We start from the raw sequence: 21,712 nt of genomic DNA on the forward strand, positions 1-21,712 counted from the left end.
TCATGACCTGAGCCAAAACAAGAGTCAGATGTTTAACCAACTGTCCCACCCAGGCACCCCAAATTTTATCTTACTTTATTCTTAATCTAAAAAAATGCAAACAGTCTATCTTTACATTTGTCTTAACCTATCTTCTAGAAAAATGCTTTTAACCTGGCTTGAAAACAGGCTATTAGCAAGTCTATATAAAAATAATATTAGCACAAAGGACATTTGATTCTTTAAATTGCTGTAATTGGTCACTATCAGAGTACTTAGTTCTTCATTAACTTACTTGATCTGCAAAAGACCTGTGAGATCAGGTGAAAAGAAGTTAGTAAGAAGAGGGTCCTTGAACTTCAAAGCTTCATGCCAATGTTCTACATTGTATCCCAGTTTGTAAGAGTAGGAAATTAAGAAGAAAGACAAAAGAGATGAGCCAAATATAAGGCACGAGTTGGGACCAGAAATAGTCTCCTGTTTTTGTCCAGAGCCCTGGAAATACAGACAGAGCCAGGAAGAGCCTTGGGAGGCTGATTGCAAATTCTTCACTTGACACAAGCAGAAACTAAAGCCCAGAGGAGAGAAAGTTACTGCCTCAGCTTTTTGTTAAGGTTGAAAAAAATAGGCTTATAACATGGAATTTCTAGAACTTCACCAAGAGTCCTTTCCTGATTCTCAAACTGATTTCTGAAAAGCACGGTGAGATCTTACTATAAGAAAATGTAAGAGAATAAGAGGAGCTAAAACTAGTAAGTTTTCAAAAGGCTAAGGCCATCAGTCTGTCTCAATGCATTTTTATGATGCATTGATTAATGCACAGCAATTTTTCTCTGTTGCTGAAATCTGATTTTTTTTACAGCGAATCAATAAGCATTTGTATATTCTGACTTTCCACCTTCCTGTGTCCTTCCTTTGTGCCCTGAATGTCTCACGTTCTCTTTATTCAGGTATTTTCTCAACTCTCCTACCTCATTTCATCTCTACAGTGAGAGGTGATGGAAAGCATAGAGACCTCAAGCCAGAGGGTGTTGGACTTAAATATCTCACTGGTTTCTTATTGATGTGGCAAACTGGACAAATCATTAAGCTATGACACCATTCTTAGTAATGGCCATCCCCATCTTGGTTATGGGTTGATGTATATTCACTGACCCACTCTCCAGGCACTGATTGTGAATCTGCTTAGTTTCAGTGTTTGTATTAAGTGACTTCCTGAGCAGGTCACCTCCAAGGTCTAAGGGAGAAAGATACATCTAGAATTGTTTTCCAATTACTGGCTGTACAAAAGATTTTTTTTTTTTTTTTTTTAATGCCAGTGAGACTTGTTCATTCACTCATTCCTTGAACACCTCTAATATGGTAGGCTGTATTCTGGGTAAAGGAGACACAGTTGCAAACAGGATAGCACATCTCTCGAAGGTTACATTCTGGACAGGGAAGACGACAACAAACAAGTAAGCTAGGAAGGTACCAGATCACAATGAGCATTATGCAAATATAAGAGAGTGTGTCTTCCTTATGTGCTCCCACTGGGTTTTGTACATTTTTTCCAGTTTTCCCAAGGGCCCTGTAATTGTCTGTCTGTGTATGTATCTCCTTCATTAGAATCAGAGTTTAGGAAGAGATGACACCTTGTCATTTTACATCTAAATTCCCAGTTCTTATGTGGTGGCAGCTACAGTGGACATGTTCAGTAACAGCTTGCTCACCTTTTGAATACTGACTTCATCCTTGGCTCAGCTTCTTTTTCTCTGCTCCCATTCTCTATACTCTCATTTGGTCTCTTCCTGATTTCTTAACATATGTATTTTTTTTTTTAAGTATGTATTTTAGAAGAGTAAACTACTGCAAATCTTTCCGGAACGCGATGAGTTTGTATAAGGCGAGAGTAAATAAATAAATAAATAAATAAATAAATAACTTCTTTTTTTTTTTTTTTAAAGATTTTACTTATTTATTTGACAGACAGAGATCACAAGTAGGCAGAGAGGCAGGCAGAGAGAGAGGAGGAAGCAGGCTCCCCATGGAGCAGAGAGCCCCACGTGGGGCTTGATCCCAGGACCCTGGGATCATGACCAGAGCCGAAGGCAGAGGCTTTAACCCACTGAGCCACCCAGGCGTCCCTAAATAAATAACTTCTTATATAAAATACCTAGTGGGTGTTCAATGGGCAAATGAGTAAATTAACCAGTGTGCAAGCCCAGGTTAGAAAAAGCATTTTAACAGTGTTCAAGTAACACTAAAGTAGGACTAACTCAGAGAAGCAGTAAGGTAGTAACAAGTGGGGGTGTGTGTCAGACAGACTTGAGTTTGGATACAAGCTTTCCAACTTCTCTTTTTTTTCAAGATTTTATTTATATATTAGAGAGAGAGAAAGTGCAGAGAGAGAGAGAGTGAGAGAGCATGAATGGGGCGGGGGCAGAGGGAGAAGTATACTCTGCGCTGAACAGGGAGCCTGATACGGGGCTGCATCCCAGGACTCCAAGATCATGACCTGAGACGAAAGCAGACACTTAACCGACTAAGCCACCCAGGCGCCCCCAAGCTTTCCAACTTCTAAAGTTGTGTGACCTCAGGAAAATGGCTCATCTTTGCTGATCTCAGTGTTTTCGTTGAAAATATTGCTTAATTGATATCTGTACACTGGGCTCTTAAAAGAGTAGATAGTATATATTATGTATATAAAATACTCCATACAATAGGAATAGCTCAATTCTTTCAGTCCTATTGTATACAAGTGTGTTATATTCATCAAAGACTCAGGTACAGAATGGTTGATGAACCTGTTAGATCATTCTAAACAGCCCAGTGTTCTCAATCATAAACATTTAGGATCACAAAATCGATACTGAGAAGAAGGTAGCCACTGTTAAGCATTAAGCTGATTACCTTTTGTTTTAGTATCTCTTTGGCAATATTGAGCAACCTATAGAAAAGCAGTTGATGAGACCCCAAAACAAAGACCAACACTCATGATATAAGGCACTGTGATCCCCAACCAGGAGGAGCATGTGCCCCTTTTTTTGCCAGGGAATATATAGTTGGTCTAATTGCCTTAGTGTAAGAGTCCTCGACTCCTTTTACAAAAATGTCCTGATTTGTACAGTCACCCTGTCCTAACTGATTCGCATCCAAAGCCAAGTGTGCCCAGGAGGCAAAAGAGGAAAGAGAAAGAAAGAAACACAAAGCAGTTTCATTCTGTAAACATGTCTTCTCCCCACGAACATATCTTCGAAAGGGGCCCTGATTTATGTGTCCTGATTCATGGCAATTGGAGGAGTGGAAGATTTGTCACCTTGGATTTTGAGGGTCTAATTATTTATACTGTAAAACTATGTCTTCACCTCCAAGGGATGATAGAGAGATGGTATGTGAAGTTATCATGTTAATGGGAGGGCTACAAAAATCAATGGCAGAATCGAGGATGGGGCTGTTCAATTTCATTGTTGCAGCTAGAGATGCCAGCACATTTGTCTTTCTCAAGAGTATGCACACAGCTCTATTAGGTGCTGGGCGTGCTATAATTCTACTGTAATTGCAATGGCATTATAAATTATCGTCATAACACCCCGTAGTGAGTGCACCAGTGCTCTGGTTCATGGCTCTGTGTTTTCTCTATGTGCAACCATTTATTTTTGGAGATGGTACAAGGAGCTATGAGCATAAATATGCCCACATCCTCATGTCACATGATTAGTCTGTTGCCTGCTCCTCTGATCAGCTTTGTAAGGTCTTGCAATGAACTGAGGGAAAAGAGCTCTGTCTTCCATATTTAGCGTTACTACGAACCAGCCATACGATCTTGTGAAAGTCATATTCCCCCCTTCACTTTCAAGGTATGTAAAATACATGCATTGAGTTCAATCATAGATTGCCAAATTTCAGCTATTTTCTTACCTCATTTTGGTCCCCTTTTGCACATTACATGTACTTTTTTAAAATTTGATTGTAGTTGACACATGATGTTCCGTTCAGGCGCGCAGCATGGTGATTCAAGAGCTCAACCCCATGTTGTGCTCACCACAAGTGTAGCTGCCACCTGTTCCCCTGCAACACTACTACAATATCATTGACTATAGTCCCTGTGTGGTACCTTTTATTCCTGTGACTTATTCATGTACCATTAACTTTTGTAAAAACTTTGCTTATGCACAACGCAGAATCACTATAGTCACGGAGTTCCACAAACAGCATGCAAGTGGGTATGGAGAGGTAAGTAGTCTTCTCCAGTTTTGAGGATTTAGGTGATAGATAGAGACAGAAAACATGAATGTCTCTCTTTTGGTTAAACACTGATAAGTGTTTTCTCTGGGTTTTCAAAACTCTGTTCTAGCTCATTGTCACTGTTGTGGGATGTGATGCCATGCCCCCACAGACACAGCTGGTGCCAAGAAATCGCCTCTGACACCTTCCCATCCTTGTGTCCACCTCCGCACCCCTCTGTACTTTAGAGGCCCTTGGGGTGACCCCAACAACACTATGAATGAACCCCAGTCTCTTTTATCTTTTACAGCAAACTCTGAGAATTTTGGCATTATTGGGATTCAAACGTCATACTTTCTGCAATGAGTTTGGAAGCAAAGTGGTCCTGTGTATCTGTCCTTCACGCAGTTATGAGTGTTGCCCTGTCCCCTTAGCCTTTGATTTGTCTTTTCTGGTAGTACTGGCAAAATTCTAGAAGTCTAAAGTTAAGCAGATAATACATTAGAGAATGAAAACCTCCTCTTGAGAGCCCCACCCCCTATCCCGTATAAAACGATTTTGAAGTTTTCCTTCCTTGGCTTTGATGAGCAGTGGCCTCACTTCACTCTCCTGTCATACAATTTCCAAAGACAACCCCTTCTGAGACCAGTCTCTCCACGTATGACAACACAAGGGTAGGAGGGAGGGGTGGGCACTGTTGTTGGAGGGGCCTGTTCTCTAAACTTCTAGTTGTGCCTGAAATTTTGAGAATGTGGCCCAACCTTCTGTGGTTATCTTAATGAGAAGTGTCTAGCTTTTTTGGTCTTGGTTTAAGTAGTTGCTAACTTAGCACAGCACTTAAAGTCAACTAGAAATCAGGTCATGTCACTTCTCCGCTTGAAACTCTTCAAATTGCCTGCCCCTTGGAGAAAAAGCTAAAATTCTTAAACTGATCATCCAAGCCATTCGTATGTGCTCCCTATCACGTCCCTGCATGTCTACCCCCTCACCTCTTTCTTCCTGCGTGCTTCTCATTCTGGACTAAAAGCCAGGACATTTCTGCCACAGGGCATTTTCTGCTTCCCATTCCTTCTTCCTGGGATATTTGAATGTCTCCCTCCCTCCCTTCTTCCAGGTCCTGGCTCAAGGCTCAAATGTCACCTTATGTGTGAGTCTCTTCCTGACTAATGTATCCAGGGTAGCAACTCTTCTTTCTCCTGGCATGTTTTGTTTCCCTTACTGTGTTTTATTTTTCTCCACGTGTTACCTTTTGAGAAACAATATATTTTTCTTTGCCTATGGTCCATTTCCCCTCTTTACAATCACTGTCAGGAAGGGCAGCCATTCCTGTTTCTGTCTGCTTTTTCTTCTTGTGGCCTCCTCGGTACCGAGAACAGTGCCTGACCTATAACGGCATTCGGTAAGTATTTGCTGAGTACATCCGCATACGCAAATGGTTGGATCAAGTCTGCTACTTTTCTTTCCTTCCCATCGTGCTTCTGTCTTATTCCTTTTTTTCTGCTTTAAAGAAATGTACATGTAATAATACGTGTTATCCAAAATTTTAAAAATACATATAAAAATGCTACATGATGCATTTCCTGTTAAACCTGATGACTTACCAAATTTTCTTTATGCATATATAAGCATTATATATATAGACTCTCCTTTGTCTACTTTTTACTGCTGTGGATTTTTCTAATCTTTTTCATTTTTTCCTTCTTTTCCTCCCTCCTTTCTTCCCTCCCACTCCGCTCCCCTCTTCGCGGATCCCTTCCCTTCACTTCTTTAGGTTTTCCTCATTTTTCTCCTTTCGGATTCTCATTATATTTCCTGTAATCTCTCTCCCCTTGGTTTTCCCTCCTATTCTCTCTCTGTGGATGTAGGACATTTTTGCTGATTTCTTCAGCAGCCTGCCTCACCTATGTCACCTGAAAAGTCTTCCTGTGGTCTTGCTCTACCTTTCCGAGCCACTCCATTTCAGCCTGCGGGCTTCTTTAATAATAGTAATTGCTTTCTTAATAGGTTTTGATTCAGGAGACGCTTGTTTACAATGTTCTTCTGATGAGAAAGCTTCATCTCATGCTGAATGTTGCTTCTCTTTTCCAGACTTTTCAACACTATGTTGGAAATGGCTTTCTTGTTCCTGTGTAATTATTCATCTTTTAATGAAATGGGTATTTGAGAGCCACTATTTTCAGCAGATTCCAAAGGGTAGGAGAATAACTTCGAAGGTTTCACACCCTGGAGGCTCCCTGTTGGTCCGTGGTTAGCATGATCCCTGGAAATACTGCTGACCCGTGTGATTTTTGCCTGTGGATCCTTCTCTTCCTCTCTGCCAAAACTGCCCCCTCGGCTCCCTCACCTGTTTCAGAGAAGGGTGATAGCTTTTGTGTGTTACGTCGCGAACCTCACTTCTAAGAAGTGTATCTTTGCAGATGCTTCTGAGTTCGGGACCCTCTTGTCACTCATTTAGCTTTTTAACTCTTCCTCCCTTTTACCTTCTACTGCTCCCAGTTTGGGGCAGCCTTCTATGTGCATTTTGGATGTTATGGATCCTGTGTGGCATCATGTCATATCGACATTTTATCAGAAATGCAGACTACAGGGTTTAAAACATTGAAAACACTCCTTTTAGTGTTTTTAAAACACAATTTCTTGGAAGAGAAGCATAGAGCACTGGGTGTGGTGAAAAAATAATGAATACTGTTTTTCTGAAAATAAATTAATTAATTAAAAAAATCCCACTACAAAAAAAAAAAAAAAAAGAAGAAGATGCTGACTATCTCACTATGTTCACATGGGAAATTCTTGCTCCTTGTTTCTGACTATTTTGATTCTCATTGAATTCTCTAGGGAGCTGATCGAGTAAATTCCCTGATTTTTTACACTCTGAGCTTTCTGAAGTAAGGTATTTGGGGGCTTTCACTGCAGGATTGGGATGGATGTTGGCCCCATCAATCACTTTCCCTCACGCAGTCTCCTATGAAAGACTTGCCTGGGGATAGAAGTGTGAAGACTATGAAAATAAAATTTACATCCAAAAGAAATTAATTTCGCTATCAGGAGAAGTACTGGATTTTCCTAATCCTCTTGCTTTATAGAAGGTAATGTTATTTATGGTCACATAACATTACATCAGAGCTGGAAAGCCCCACAGATGCATTTTGCCTAAAACACACTTGAAAGAGGAAAAAACTGAGTTCAGAGTCTGGCATTAGCTCATTCCGTGGCTTCAAAGCCAGAGTGTTGACGCAGAAGATCATATGTAACCGTAAGTTGGAGAGCAGAGGGAGAACGAGATTCTGGGACACTACCCAGAGTATGCATTCCAGTGGGCAGGGTAACTATGCTGTAAGGATAACTAAGTAGCTGTGGTCCTCCGTCTCTGTCTTACATTTGTTCAAGCCTAAAGCAGTCATGTGAGTGGGATAATAATTCTACACAGGAGGAGATCCACATGATACTTTTTGTTCTTTTCAAATCCTCGCTAGGTCTGAATCTCTTAAGTCTCTTTCTACCTGGGGCCACCCAGGCAACCATTGATTTGTGACTGAGCTTGAAGGTACATAAAACCCTTTAGGCTTTTGTGTACTGTGTGTTCCAAGCCTTGTCTTCAGCCCAGGTTACCAAGGAATTTATCACGGAGTCTCAGGTGAAAGCCCACCTAATTATAATAAAGTGGTACTTGGATTCTGATTTGTCCTTTTCTCTTGTGCATATATTTCCTCTAGGGGCTTCCTAAGAAGAAGAAGTGATGGAGGCTTGGCAGGGTGGAGGTATTTATGGGTCCTGTAAGGATCATCTGTAGTATCCCCCAATTCACCACAATTCCAAACAGAAATTAGTACATCCCACCTCTCCGTCCTGTCCTTCAGCTCACTTACTGGAGCTAATTGAGAAGGAGCTCCCTGACTGCCTTTGTGCACACAGAGAGATGAGGTAGGCACAGGGAGATGTGATCTTCAACGGTCACTGCAGCAGCGTAACTACTTAAGCAGAATCATATGTTTATCATTTCCCAATATTTTTGGAGAGTTGGTTCAATCTGTGCTGCAGATGCTTTTTAAGATGTACTGTGAGCTGGCCAGGCCAACCTGGGGAATACTTAGATTACGACTCCATTAGCAATGCAAGTAAACGGGCCACAGTGGGCATGTGTAAAGCAGCAGCACAGATGAGTTCATAATGATCCCCACCTTGGTGAGCAAATTGACACCTGTTCCTCTTTGCGCATCATTGGAGCAGATTCTTTTTTCCTTCCTCTGGGCATCACAAGACTGGGGTTTCTTGCTTCAAAGGAAGAAAGATATATTTGGAGAATATCTGAGTGGCTCAGTTGGTTAAGCCAGTGACTTGATTTCAGCTCAGGTTATGATTTCAGGGTTGTGAGAGCAAGCTTCCTGTGGGGGCTCCATGCTGGGTCTGGAGCTTGCTTAAGATTCTTTCTCTCCCTGTCCCTCTGCCCATCCCCCACCCCAACACGCAAAGAAGTATTTTGATCTAACCTTTTGAGGATGAGAAGGAAAATAAAGTTCTAGGCAGGGGGGATGTCCAGAAAGAGAGTACAAATAAATGGAAGGAAGTTTTTAGAACTATCAGATGGTTCTGAAGTTTGCATGTTCAGAGCAGGGACAAGAAATAGGAGCATAGAAGGGAGGACAGGAGAAGATACCAGAGGTGGGAGGCAGCACTGGGTTTTGGACTGTCCACCACTTTAGGGATCATGGGCAGTATTCCATGAACAACGGAGAAACACTGAAAAAATGCATGGGAGCGATATTATCCAGTTTATATTTCAGAAAATTCACACTGACTGCCACTTTGAGGATGAATTTAAAGGAAGCCAGACTGGACGTGGGGTTAATTTTGAAGCTGTGGAGGTAGATGAAGGCCACAGTGATGATGGAGTGGTGTGGCAGACACAGGGCCAGGCACTGTCATACCTCCTGTGACTCTGTTCTCATGGCAGTTCCCAGTAGAGAATATAATTTCACTCGCTACATGGATGACAGAGAGGTCACACAGAGAGTAAGAGGCAGACTGGGATTCCATCAGGAGCTCTGGCTCTACAGATTGAATCTATTCTGGAGCAGAAAACATGGAGCTCCTGGCACCAGCCAGTTCTGTGGGTTATAGATCGTGAGGTCAGGAAAGGGCCTTCGCACTGGATTATCCCGTTTCATGTCTCAGTGCTTCCCAACTTTATTAGCTTGAGAATATATATATATATATATGTCAATAACAAAATGGGCCATAGCACTTGATTTCAGCAAGGACCACCATAACCTTTGAACGTGCATATATTAAAAGAAGGAGGAAATCTCTAGAGGACAGCCTAAAAACACTCAGAACACAATTTGAGAAAGTATTCGTTCATACTTTTCTAAAGCACATCTTCTTGTCATTGCTCAATTTTTTTTTACAGAACCTTCAACTTTTACCCCTCCTACTCATTATATATATATAGTGTATATACACTATATACATATATATATATATATATATATATATATTCTTTTTTACAAGGATAGTGTGGAGATAAATGAGATAAGTTATCTGGTATTAAAACTTTTCCCATTCATCCCTGGGAGGCTTCCAGTGGAGCTACCAAGAAGGTGAAAAATTAATCAAGTATTTGTAGAAATTTTCAAATGAAGGGTGTTCTTCCTTATATTTATGAAGAATTATGGAAAGTATTATCCCATAAGTGCTCTGAAATCCTTGAAGGCAAATGTAAGTCAAGTAAATTACACTTAATAGAAGGGCTGATAAGTCCTCAAAAAAGTGAAATTTGGTCTGTTCTTCATTTCCATCAAAAACATTAGTGCCCTCTGCGAGATCTATTAGCTAAAAATAAGTCTCCTCCTTGTTAGGTTCAGAAGGAGTCACATTTTAGATTATAAAATTGGAATACCATTTAGGCATCCAATTTTCATAGAAAATGAACTTTTTTCACCTTTTAATAATTCTGTTTTTCTTTCTCCAGATGAAAATAAGGAATGGACTAATTTCTTTAAACATCTTGAAATAAATTTAGTATCTCTTTTCCTTCTTCCCCCCCTCCGTCCCTTTCTCCCTCCTTCCCTCTCTCCTTGTTAATTAAGCATTAACCAAAAGCCAGGGAAATCTATTTGAAGAAAAAATGAGCTCTTTCCTCTTCTTTCTTATGCTGTAAAGTCTGCACATCGTTGACAGAATGTTGATTTAGAATTACACTAATTGACAGTGAAAGACTTCATATAATCCTGTTTATATGACCTCCAATAATGTTGAAAGATCAAATAAAAAACCGACCCTGGCAATTTTCAGAAGCCGTCATAGACTGTAACAGACATGATTTAGATGAATGAACTTCCAGTCTTCACAAAATGTGAATTTGCATTTTACACAAAACCCACTTCATCCGTCACCAGGCATGCTCCAAAAGGATGACTTCCACAGGGCCAAGTGCCTGCTTTTCTTTATAGGCACATGTAAGAAATCCCTGTTCATTGTTCTTCATGAACTGCAAATATTGGTAGTTTCTCCAGAAGAACTATCACCTGGCTTTTCTGTCCTTATTCAGGAGGGACACTAATTTTCAACATCCATGCCAGGATTTGTCAATAACAAAATGGGCCATAGCACTTGATTTCAGCAAGGACCACCATAACCTTTGAACGTGCATATATTGAAAGAAGGGGGAAATCTCTAGAGGACAGCCTAAAAACACTCAGAACACAATTTGAGAAAGTACTCGTTCATACTTTTCTAAAGCACATCTTCTTGTCATTGCTCAATTTTTTTTTCTTTTTACAGAACCTTCAACTTTTACCCCTCCTACTCATAAAATATTGATTTTAAAGGACAATGAGAACTCAATGTGGCATCAGTTAAGAAGCACCCTTCTACCCAGGGCCAGGTTTGGTCTACTGAGGGGAGCAGTGCTGAGAAGAAACAGCAAACTAGGCACCCATCAGATAGAGAAGGGGATGGATGAGGAATATTGTAGATAGATCAAGTCCCTGGCAACAGGAGAGAGTCATGCAGACATCCAGAGCAAGGGGATCCTTGGCAGAAAGAATAGTGTGTGGGAGGTACATGATGTAGGAGTTTTCACAGCTGGAACCTCACAATCTTGGAAGGCTGCTGTGAGGACAGCGTAGACAACATATGTGATAGTACCTACCAGTACCAACCTTTGAACAAGTGTTCAAAGTGAACATCGTCAGTCAGGTGACTCTCCTCCACACAGTGATGTGAGCTTAGGAATCACTTAACAAATCCATGTTTAAAAAAACGAGAACTCCCTCCATTGCTAATTTTTGGCAAAACACAGAAGGTCTCAGAATCTGATGGTGCCTCTCCTCCGAGCTGATGTTGGCCATCCCTGTGTGCTTATTGTGAAAAGAAGTCTGATTGCAGCAATCTGTAGCTGATGCAGATTCTGAATAGAGCAAAATAATGCCATTTATAATAACTGTAAGTTACCACGAGTTTCCTATGTTAGAGGAAACAACAGTAGCTGTTATAACAACCTCCTAAAATAACACAAAAGTCTTTTCACTCACAAGAAGTCAAAGTAAATGTCATCGGTCAGGTGAGTCTCCTCCACAAGGTGATCCAAGGCTCCAGAGTCCAGCTACTTTGGGGTTCTGCCATTTTTACTTTGCAGTCACTGTGGAGAGAACAGACATGAAGTAGGGCATGTGGGTTTCTGGGGATAGACACAGCACTTCTGTCTACCTTCCATTGGCTGGCAACAGAGTTGTCCTCGATACCCAGAAGAAAGTGACATATTTGGTGAACACACAGGCACACAGATTCTGTGCAGGGACTTTATGGTTGTTATCTCATTTATATCTACGAGGCAGGTGCTCTTATTCCCATTTTTTTCCCCCAGCAAAGATCCTGCAAAAGCCATAGATGTGGCCAGCGCTATGCAGAGATTCCATCCCAGGTCTGTACGATGATAAGATGTCCCAAGTCATCACCTTGTAGCGCCTTCCTGAATATCTGACAAGGTATGGTATCAGAAAGAGGCTGGGCAGAGTGCCCTTTGGTTACCTGACATCTTTTTGGCTGCGTCCTTTAACAGCTTGGCCAATTTGAAAAGTCACTCCACAACTTTGTATGTCAACTTCCTCATGAGAAATGGGACTGTTTGATTATTCAGTCTCCTTCTAGCGCAGCAATTCATTTAATTTTATTGCCTTTACATTTTTATAAGCATGGTATTGGCGAACGACTTTCATGTCCCTTATAAGGGTCCTTAATAGGGGCTACAGCGTAGTTGGGGGAGGGGAAATGCTCTGCTGGAATCATATCCGTTTGGAATACTCAGCACCTTCTTAGCTCCTTCTGCCTCTGTTCCCCTTGAAGAATTTCCCATCTGTTAGCAGACCCCACTGTCAAAGAGCAGCTGATTCCTGTTGGTTTAGGAAAGCGTCCAGCATGGCTTGTATTCAACAGCCCGTGGTCTCCTTTCCGGAGCACCCTGGGAATGGAACCTGCCAAAACGCTTTCACCATCAACTCGGCATGAAATGCGCTTGTCCAGGACTTCAGAGCAGCTTAGCTAATAAAGCAGGAGATTGCTGAGGAAAAGTGGATACTTGTGCTGCTCAGGAACTCCCAGCGCCAGGAGCCTGCCCCTCCTGACTCCCCTGAGGATGCTGGGAGTTTACAGGTTTAAAGTCAAGACCACAAGTATGGCCCACAGCCAGCTTCCTGAGAAGAGGATGCAAGTCCCCGTCGGAACTCCTGCCTCTCTCTTCGCCTTCTCTTTTCTGGTTAGAGCAGAACCTGCTTTCTTTTCCTTTTTTTTTTTTTTTTTCCTTTCTTTTTTTTTTTTTTTTTTCGCCAGAAATTGGAGGCTGTTTTCTGTTCACAGGAATGAAGCACAGTGGCAAGAAATGATGTCAAACACGATAAAATGTTACCAGGACAAGAGGGTGATTTTTTTGCAAGCCTGTGACGTGGGAAATCTGGGCCTATTATGAATGAGGAATTTCCAGAATGTGCTTTTGAAAGTTTTTCAGAGTAACTCAAGTGCTGTGGGTGCTATGAGTGAGGGGGAGATGTAATCACAACCAGCTGGAAAGTGTTGGCCAGCCGGTTTTTCTGTAAGCCCCAGGGCAATTTAACCCATTCATTCATTCCTCGTTCATTCATTCGTTCATTCATCCTCTTGAGCTCCTCCATGGGGTCAGATGCTGTGGTTGGGGTTGGAATAATAGCTCCCTGCCGCCCTCCCAACTCCCACTCTTGTTCTTTCTAAGACCTTAATCTGTTTTCTTCCTCTAGAGAAGTCAGAATGGCCCTTCAAAGAAATAAATCAAATAATGTCCTTTTCCCACTAAATATCTTTTAATAGCTTCTGCTGCATTTAGAACAAGCAGCGCTCTGTACTGTGGCCTGCAAGGTGCAGCCTGACCTGGCCTAGCCTTGTGTGGACCCTGTCCTTGCCTGGTCTCCCTGGCGCTTACTATTTTCCGCTGCATGGGGCCTCCTAGCTCCTCACACAGACCGAGCTCTCACCAGGAAAGGACTTTTGCATGTGCTGGGCTTCCTACAGAACCGTTCTTGGCCCAGTTCATTGGAACCTGTATCTTTCTTTTCTATCTCAGCTTAAATTCTACCTTCTATAGGAGCCCTTTCCTGACCACCCATTTGAAGGTAGTTGACATTCTTTTTTCTCCTGCACTGAAGTTATCCCGATCTGTAATATTTTCTTTGTTTATTTGTTTGCTTTCCCATTCATTCCCTACTAGAATGTAAGCTATTTTTTCTTTTTCACCAGTAAGTAGGACAACAAAGAACATTTAGGTAAAGCCCTGTCTGTAAGACTGTCATTTAGTGAGAGAGAAAAATGTTCTAAGACACGACCCAAATACAAGGTGATAATGGCTGTGTCAGAGGGAAGCAGGACACAATGGGAGAAGTCCTTGAGCCTCCCAGACTAGGTGGTCAGGGGAGGCCTTTATCAATAAGGTGAATTCTGAGCTGGACCTTGAGCTTGACCTTGATGTGTTTTGTGGAAGGTGAATACCATACAGAGCTTTTCAACGTTTTTGAATAATGAAGAAATCTTTTTGTGTGGTTGAAGCACAGCGTGTATAAGATGAAGGAGGGAAACGTGACCTGCAGGCAGCTGTGGCCTGATCTGAGAGACTGTGGGATGACGGAAGGTAGAGAGAGGGTGAACCATCCCAAATACATTGAATCTAGTGAAAATGTTTATTCCTTGTGCTTCTGGTGTTCACTGAGAAAACAATGCTTCTGTGGAGAGCACCTCCTTGGGGTGCTTTTGAGTGGGGGAATATCTACTTAACCATAGTTAATTTCTTGCCCTCAATATTGTCCCCAGTTACATCCTCTACGTGACTTCAAGTCTATCTATGGCTAGGATATCCTTGAGCAACTCGGAAGAGAAGAGTGAGAAAAGCATCGCATTATTCTATTCTTCTTCATGAATGTCATTCAAATAAAGTTGTTGAAGAAGAACCCAACTACCACTACTGTTTGATAAGGGCTGTTGAAAGTGACAGGATGGTGACAGCTGCCTTTGGGAAAGAAGGACCCTCTCGGCTGCCAGAGAGTTGGCTTGGCCGCACAGCATTATAGAGGCATGTGTGAACAGTAGTGTGTGAGGATCTGTGTGTGTGTGTGTGTGTGTGTTTCACTCGGGAGGACCAGACACAGTAGAAGAGAATAGGAAACTGGAAGGTCAAAAGGGAGTTCACAGGATTTTATTTGAAATTGTCCCCTATTAGCACGAATGGGTGTCATTCTGCTTTCTATTAAAGCCATTTTGTCAAACTAGCTTGTTTTATTCAGTTGCAAGTAAAGAGGCTAGTTAGGGAGAGGAAGAGCGTAGCACCATGGTTTAGGGGTGAATTTGGGTCACACAGACCTGGGTTTGCTTCTTGGTTCTGTCCCACTTCCAAATTATATAATTTTGGTCATATTACATAACCTCTGTGAGCTCTGATCTCTCCTCTATAAAACTGAAGTAATAATTCCTATCTGTGAGGATTATTTAAAATGCTGAAAAGATGATGCATACAAGATGCTGACTGATTGCATCTAGAACATAACACACATCAACATAGGCCAGGGGCATTATCTGATTATTATTATTTGTCACTCCTCCTATCGCTAGGGATTTCTGTGTACTTCCTGGACTCTAAACTGTAGGCAGGCAGAATTCATGCCTAATTCCTTTTTATCTCCCACAGCAGCACAATACCTAGGCCATAAATAGCCCCTGATAAATATTTATGAAATTATTTTTAATTACTAATACATGATTTTGATGTATTCATAGTTCCTTAATAATTTTAATAATCATTAAATTTGTTCAGGAAGCATTTGACTAAACTCCGTTTTCCTCTTGTACTCTTTCTTCAATGGGTTTCAGCCAACCCCTAGGGAAGAAGAAAGGGAGAGAGGAAAGCAGTATTTTGAGAGTGTTAAGAATCAGGGCTCTAGAACCAGACAGAGCCAGACCAGAGACTGTAACGAGGCTTCCTAGACTCCGGGTTTTCATCTATAGAATGAGGTGAATATTTACAGTGATAGTAACTATGAAAGTGCCTATCTCACAGGTTTGCGGTTTCACTGGGCCTCACAAATACCTTGGGAGGGAAGTTAGGATTCTGGGTTAAATAGGCTTCTATGGAGGTAATGGAGTCAGAACCAGAGGAGATGGGTGAAGAGCCTCGTTCATGGGAGAGGTCCAAAGACAATTTGTTCCTTCTTCTTGCTTCTTCTTTCTCACTTGGAACAAAGGTGCAGACAGGTTCTGGTCACCTGGTTGCTGGGGGCTGGAGGGAGGGGCAGGGCAGTGGGTTCCAAGTTCATAAAGCTGGTTCTCAAGTCCAGATCCTTTCTGCTGGGCCCTGGAGCTTCCCTCAGGAGTGTGGGGAAGAGGCCTCTGCATTTATGTGAACCCCACCCTCTCTCTCAGCTCAAAGCCATCTTCACCTCACTATCTCAGGGCCATGAAGAATGAGTCAGCTGGTCACACAGCTCCCAGGGCCACCTTCCAGGTGACAGAGACAGATACCACAGTCAAGCAGGACATAAAGACCTGCCCAGGACCAGCAGGACTTATGTTCATGCCCTAGGAAAACACTCTGCCGTGTGGCTCATTAAAAAGCCAGCATTGTCTGCCCAGCTGCTTCTTGCAGTGGAACCAGTCTGATGTCTCCTCAAAGCTGTCTTGTCTCTTTTTTAACAGCTGATGGTGGAGGATTGCTGAGGCCAGAGCTGAGTCACCTTCAACACAAGCTTTTTTGTGTCGACTGCCAATTGCCAGAGAGGCCTTGTCTGCTTTTCTGATGCAAGGAGCGGCAAGCTCCCATCTCTGCTTCAATGTCACCCTGCTGGCTGGCTCTGTCCACGTAGCTCCACAAAACAATGTAGCCTGGAGAGGGAGAGAGAGAGAGGGAGGGAGGGAGACAAAAAAGGAAGCAAGGAGAAAGAGAGAGAGAAAGAGAGAGAGAGAGAGTTGGAGAGAAAGACAGAGACAGAAATGGAGATGGAGAAGAAGAGAAAGAAAGAGACAGAGACAGAGACAGAGACATAGAGGGAGAGAGAGAGATGGAGAGTTTGGTCGTGGGGAGCAAGGGAGGGGCGGAAAGGCAAGCCCGCTGAATCAGGAGACCTCCCGGTCACACTCTGCTGGCAGGACCAAGCAGAAAGAATAAGTCTCATTTGGAATCCATCTCCCTGCCTCTCATGGTGCTGTTACTCCTGGCTTAAAAGCTGGCAACCTTGCCTCTAGGAACAGGTTTGGCGCCCTATCCTAAGCCTTTGTTCCTGCATCTGGGGAATGATGAACTAACATCACCTAAGTCAGAGGGTTGATGGGGTACTGATTTATCTAATAACAACAATAAATTGCCCCCACCCTTGACTGCTACCCTCAGACCGTGTGGGCTCTCCTGCTGGGCACTTTCCCAGGCCACTTGACTCCTCCTCTCTAGACGATCCTAACAATGTGCTGAGTTGTGCCTGCTGTTCAGTATCTGCCCTCCTAACTAGGACAAGAGAGTGGCACATGCCAGGATGATGGCACTCCATTTTGGCATCTAGCCGAGTGTCTGCAGCACAGAGAGTTCCTCTATCAATATTTGTTGAATGAGGACACTGTAAAATGTTGGAACAAACTCCTAATGGGATCCCCTCCCCACGCCCTGCTCTGTCCCTTGCATTTTGCTCTGCCCCTCTCCAAACCATATTGCCCAGAGGCAATGGAGTCATCTTTGTAAAGGACAAATCCAACGTTCACACCTTTCCTTAAAGTCCTACTCTTCCCTTTGCAGACAAGGAATATGCCAGCACCCCATCCGCAGTCCCTGGCCGTTCCAACTGATGATTCAGCCTCTCGCTCCCCCGTGTCTCAGGGCCGCTCCTGGACACTGTGCATTTAGAGCATCCTTGGCCTTCCCCGGAGATTCCCTCTGCCTGACATGTCTCTTCTGCCCCAAAGATTCTCACTTGTTCTTCCTGGGGAACCTCTGCAGGCTTCCTCCTTTGTGAAGCCTTCCTTGACATAACCACGGACCCCCACTTCGTGTCCTCGCCTCTGTTCTACCCTCCACTTCCAGATTGCCAGTTGCATGTTTCTCTCCTCCAACAAAGGACAGCAAGTTCGGGCGCGGATGGGAGGGGGTGAGGGTGGGAGGTAGCGGGGGATGGGAGGGTGGGAGGCAGACGTGCCAAGGCACTGCTCTGAGTGAGAGGCTGGAGAAGAAGGCGGCTGCAAGGACAAGCCCACACCAGGACACCTGTGGCTGCGGCCACTGGGTTGTGTCCGGAAACAGACTGCACCCCAGGTGAGCGCGTGTGCACCAGCCTCTCCGCACCGAGGCCTGGCACAGGGCCCGGAGTCAGGCGCCAATCCAAATTAGGCTCGAATTCCCTCTGTAAGCAAACAGCAGGACAGGGAACAGAGGCGCCTGCTAATTTTGAGTGGATCAACGCTTTCTCTGCTGGAGATGGCCTCAAGTGAGCAAGGATCAAGCTAGGCCCCCTCGTGGAATCAGCTGGGCGTCCATGATGCTGGAGGTACGTGACGGGGGTTTTGCCTCTGACTTTGAGAACTGGTGATTTTAGCCTGTGATACCTACCTGGATTCTGGATATTTTGAAATAGAAAACAGAAATTAAGGGCATGGTGGAAAGAATGTAGGCTATGCAGTCAGACAGGTCTGGGTTTTTCCCATGGAGTAACCATGGTATCACTCAACTCTCTGAGACTCAGTTTACCTTTCTGTAAAATGGCGATGTTATAGTACCTGACTTGTGCCCTACTGAGGGTTGTATGATACTCCACTGTATCCTGGCATCTAGTGCTTGCCACAGAGCAGTGGGTCTCAATTGGGGCACCTTCATCCTCCAAGGCATACGTGGCATTGTTTGGAGACATTTTTGATTGTCACAGCAGGGGAGTATTCAACTGGCATCTAGCAGGCCAGAGATGTTGTAAAATATTCTATAATGCACAGGACAATCTTCAAGCCCCCACCAAGGAGTTGTTCAGCCCAGAGTGTCAACAATGCTGAGATTGAGAAGTCTGTCTCACTAGAGTATGTTTGGACATCTGGAGCCAGTAACAATGTTAACTATTAACTATTAATATTATATTATATTAAAATATAATTATTGGGGTGCCCCTGTGGCTCCGTTGGTTAAGCGGCTGACTCTTGATTTTGGCTCAGGTCATGATCTCGGAGTCCTGGGATCAAGCCCTATGCTGGGTTCCATGCTCTGTGGGGAGTCTGCTTGAGAGTTCTCTCTCTCCCTCTGCCCCTCCCCCTGCTCTCCCTGTCTAAAATAAATAAATCTTAAAAAAATTAAAATATGATTATTATCTCTTTCTACTTACATTTACTGAATATATATTCAGGGAATGTTGAAGAAGCCGCCCCCCCATTAGGAAAGGCTCTAATTTCTTCCGAGTTCCTCCCTTTAAGAGGTGGAGTCTCTGTCACCTTTCCTTGAACCTTGGCAGGTTCTGAAAATATGGTGTAAGTGCTGGTATGCTGGTTTATGAAACTAGCAGTTTCTACTCCCTGCCTCTTGAACATCCTCTTTGGGAATCCTGAAACACCATGTGAGAAGTTTGGTTCCTCAAGATTCCCATGCTGGAGAGCTCAAGGCAGGCAACCTTGTGGAGGTTGTCCCAGCGAAGCCCAGGCTTCCAGCTTCCCTCACCAACTACCATTCATGTGCACAGATCCTCTTGGACTCTCCAGAAGAGCCCGTCCAGAAATAAATACTGCTCGCGAAGTGACAGTCAGCATCATGGAGGGGGCATTACCCAGTGGGGTCCTCTCTGAATTCCTGTTCCACAAAACTGTGAGATATAATAAAAATGGTTATTGTTTTAAGCTATGATGTGTAATTGGGGTAATTGATTTTGTACCAGAAGATGGCCAAACAAAAGGATTAAAAGTCTTGTGTAATTTATAGTAGTTGATAAGAAAAGATGCCATTATCTTTTCTGAAAAAGAAAAAAAATGCAAAACTGAACATTAAGCTATGTTCATTAAATGGAAACCACTATAATGATTTGAAGATCCCTGGCTGTAAATCACAAAGATCAAAAGTCTTATTACCCTGAATAATGTTGGGCCAATTTTTTGACCTCTTGGAGCCTTACGGTCTTTAACTGTGTAGTGGATAATAATGTCTATTGCACAGGGTTATTCTGAATATCCAACAGAGGACAATATCTATGAAATTGCCTAATGCAGTTATTGGCACAAAACAGGTACTTGTTAGTGTTTGTTGACTTTTAATACTTTTAGAGGTTAGGAGAGAAAGAATTAGTAAGAATTTGTGCTATGGGGAAATCATTCATGAGATTCACGAACCTTGAGGAAAAGCATAAATTATTATAATTTCAAACTGCTTCCCGAAATAAAATAGGCAGTGTTTTGATTTGACATTGTGTTAGGGTAGGGTAGGGATGGAAGTAGAGTTGTCCAGTGAGAGACCTCAGGGGAGCATTCTCAGAATCCATTTGAGCATGGTCTAGGAGCACTCTGAGAAGGAACTCCATTAATACACATATTGGACTTCAGTCACAGAGAGGATGGAAGAGGGTAAGTAGGAGAGGCAATGGAGCTAAATTTCAAAGATGAACTGCTAGTGTCGTGGGAGAAAGTCTCTTGTGCATAAGCAGCAAAGCCTAGTGAGATGGATTTAGCAACTGTGTAATTTATAGTAGTTGATAAGAAAAGATGCCATAATCTTTTATGGCATCAAGGGTTGGAGGGAAGCGGGTCTTGGCTTGAGTGCTGTGACCACAATGCACACACAACTTGGTGGGGCTGGGGTGACATTGCATCTGAGAAGAAAGTAGTTGCAGAGCACTGTCAGAGTCTGAGCAGGGCTGTTGTGGGATCCCTCTTTGAAAAGAGGAAACAGAATGGGAAACATTTCCTTGCCAAGAGAAGAAAAGTGAGCCAGTAGCCCGGAGCAGGGGTGAGCAGCACTGTCTGACAAGGCAAGTTGGGGCGTGAGCCCCGGGGGCAGGGTGCCTAATGGGAACACTGGGAATGGCCTCCCACAAATATTAGCAGGACCATGGCTGCATGAAGGTCCAACATCAGGACTCACAGGGAGACAGAAGGCTAAGGAGAGGCACCCTTGGAGGTAGCGAGAATATTGTGGACTTAGAAATATGGAGAAAACCGAGCCAGGGAATTTAGGTGGAAATTTCAGTCATCCAAGCTGATGAAACTTGGAGGCATTTTGCTTACAATGACATAACAAGGAAACAATCCTAAACTGTGAGTCTCTTAACCTTGCAGAACTTGTATTGGCATAGTCAAATCTAACCAAAGGAGTTGTTTGCAAGAATCCCCTTTCAGGCAGCTCAAGCTTTTTCCACTCTCCCTGCATGTTTTGTGTACTTAGTTTCCCTAAAGGTCATAAGTGGTCTGAGAAGCTGGACGCATGATGGCTCCATGGTTCACTGGAAAGCTGGGGAATAACTCATGAACCTGACACAGGACAACATACGATCACTGTAGGGAGAAAGCTAGAACATGTCGATCAAACCATGGCTCAATGAGAAGTGGGCTTGGCCTCTAGCTGGGAGTACATGCTGACTCACACAAGCCTCCATGGGGGAGCAGGGGGCCAGGCTGAGCTCTATTCCCCTCCCTCTCCTGCTGTGTATATCCTTTGGAGTTCGCCTCCAACTCACTACTCTGCCAGGTAGCCCTCACCAGAATGCTACCACAGCATTTCTCCTGGATGCTTGTATCATGTCTATTCTCCCAGTGAAGTCAAGAGCAGTGTGCTCTGGGGATAAAAGCTAGAATATGTAATAAACAAACTTTCTTAGCGTCTTGTTTTAACAATTCTATGACTTAAAATTTCCGGACTTGCTGCTTTCATCTGTACAATAAAAACGAGAAACCCACCTTTTCCACAGGTATGTTAACAAGATGGATGTTAAAATATTCTGCCATATCAGGGCACCTGGGTGGCTCCGTTGGTTTAGTGCCAGGCTCTTGGTTTTGGCTCAGGTCAGAACCTCAGGGT

General features: G+C 43.3%; 2 long non-coding RNA genes across 2 annotated transcripts in view; both read left to right on the top strand.

Annotated features, from left to right (window-relative positions):
• The first annotated feature begins 5,467 nt into the window (after positions 1 to 5,467).
• On the top strand, positions 5,468 to 15,408 carry LOC116575331. Its single transcript, XR_004279715.1, has 4 exons — positions 5,468 to 5,584; positions 12,050 to 12,170; positions 13,039 to 13,270; positions 14,515 to 15,408. It is a non-coding gene; the product is annotated as an uncharacterized LOC116575331 (long non-coding RNA).
• Positions 15,409 to 17,849: 2,441 nt separating this feature from the next.
• Positions 17,850 to 21,712, top strand: part of LOC116575335 — a 34,872-nt gene continuing 31,009 nt past the window's right edge. The window contains exon 1 of the long non-coding RNA XR_004279719.1: positions 17,850 to 18,221. This is a non-coding gene — a long non-coding RNA (uncharacterized LOC116575335). The remainder of the gene's footprint in view (positions 18,222 to 21,712) is intronic.

Source organism: Mustela erminea, chromosome 16, assembly GCF_009829155.1.
Source record: "Mustela erminea isolate mMusErm1 chromosome 16, mMusErm1.Pri, whole genome shotgun sequence".
Classification (NCBI taxonomy): Eukaryota; Metazoa; Chordata; class Mammalia; order Carnivora; family Mustelidae; genus Mustela; species Mustela erminea.